The sequence below is a fragment of the Nicotiana sylvestris genome, chromosome 7 (genome assembly GCF_000393655.2).
Source record: "Nicotiana sylvestris chromosome 7, ASM39365v2, whole genome shotgun sequence".
Lineage (NCBI taxonomy): Eukaryota > Viridiplantae > Streptophyta > Magnoliopsida > Solanales > Solanaceae > Nicotiana > Nicotiana sylvestris.
The window spans coordinates 40,006,788-40,008,468 of record NC_091063.1 but is presented as its reverse complement, the minus strand read 5'-3'; positions in this window follow the sequence as shown (position 1 = coordinate 40,008,468).

Here is a 1,681-nt window from a genome sequence, read left to right as displayed (position 1 = left end):
GTCTTGATCTATCAGTCCATCATATATGCACTTATTTTGCCACTTTAGTTGGAAATGACAAGTTGATCGCAGGACTAGAAGAGAACTTCAAATGGTAAAATCAAAATTGGAAAATTTTGGACGGAAACCTATATAGAAAAAGTTCAAAATGCAAGTGGAAAATATAAAAGCGTGTGTCTGAAAGGATAAGTAGAATATACTGTAATTAAACACACACATATAGTACAGAAACTGATGAGGTATGGAACTGTATAAGATGACCTAATCATCGTCGAAACATTGGCATGTGAAAGAGTGAATGGTGCGTTGGAAAAGATGAATGGTGCGTTGGATAAAAAGGTTGTTTGGAGTTATTGCCCCCATCTCCTTGCCTTACTGTGTGCATGTCATGGACCATCTTGTTTCGATACGTTGCCTGTCTTTGTTTCGCAAAAAAAAAGGGACGCAAGCGTAAGACAAAACCAGATGATAAAGAAGGTGAAACGGAAAAGGAAAGTTTATCTTCAGATTGTTGTTGTCATTTTCGTCCATGTTTTGGCTATTACTGCAATAGTCTTTTTTGCTACTATTCAAGTAGAATTGAAAACAATGTCTCGTCCACATAAGTCTTCTGACTTTTGGAAGCTAGTCTTAACTTTATAAGGTTTTGTTAGATGGGATTGGATTAAATGAAACCATTTGAGGTAATTGACGACTAGCTAGGCAGTCTTTTTATTGTCTTTTTGGACAAATGTTACGTAAATAAATGAAAAAAAGTTACCTTTTTATATATAACGCCAAAATATACCACGTTATACTTTAATGATAACTTTTGTCGTTAAGGTATAACGTGGTGTGTTTTGGCGTTATATATACTGACGATTTGAGTCATGGGCTGCTTTCCAGACATGCCCCATGACTCCTTGGCCGCGCCCCATGGCGGCCTAGCAAGCCTCACAATGCCTAGCGCCATGGTCGGCCCCGTGGTCTTGGCTGCGCCAAGTGACAAGCGCGCATGTGCCTCTGTCGCCCCACCGATGCCTCTCGCCAGCGCCCAAGGGCTGGTCATTGACAACAGCGCCGCGCGCCCTGACAATGCCGCGCGCGCAGATCCTGATGCCTCGCCAGCGCCCAGCTGCAGGCCCATTCCAACAGCGCCTCGCGCACAGACCCTGATGCCAAGCACCAGTGCCCAGCCTCAGGCCAGCACATCAAGTGTCGCGCGCGCCCACAGCAACGCGCGCGCAGACCCTGACCCGCAAGACAAAGATGCTGCCATCGGACTTAGTTTTTCCTTGTAATAATCTAAGTCCTTTTCATTGTAATCATAGGCTAGTTTACATCATTTTCATTTCAGTGTGCTTCTACAGCTTTATTAGGACTAGTCTTGTAATGTTGGTTTATTTTTTTTAAGCATTATTAAGGGGGACCAAACAATCAAACATTTTCAAGCAAGCATTTTCTGGTGTCTCTCCCCCTCGACACCGCATCATTGTAATCATCATTTTCAGTCATCAATAAAATCATCATCATCATTCAAAACCCAATTCTCTCTCAGCTTCCGCAATTTGCTCACGACATTGGTTTTCCCGCACGGCACTGACAATCTAGTCTAGCGTGCGGCGAGGACCTCATTGGCGGACAGCAACCGCACTGACATCGGTTGCTTAGCCTTACGTTGCCCTTCCAAAGATCATCAGGA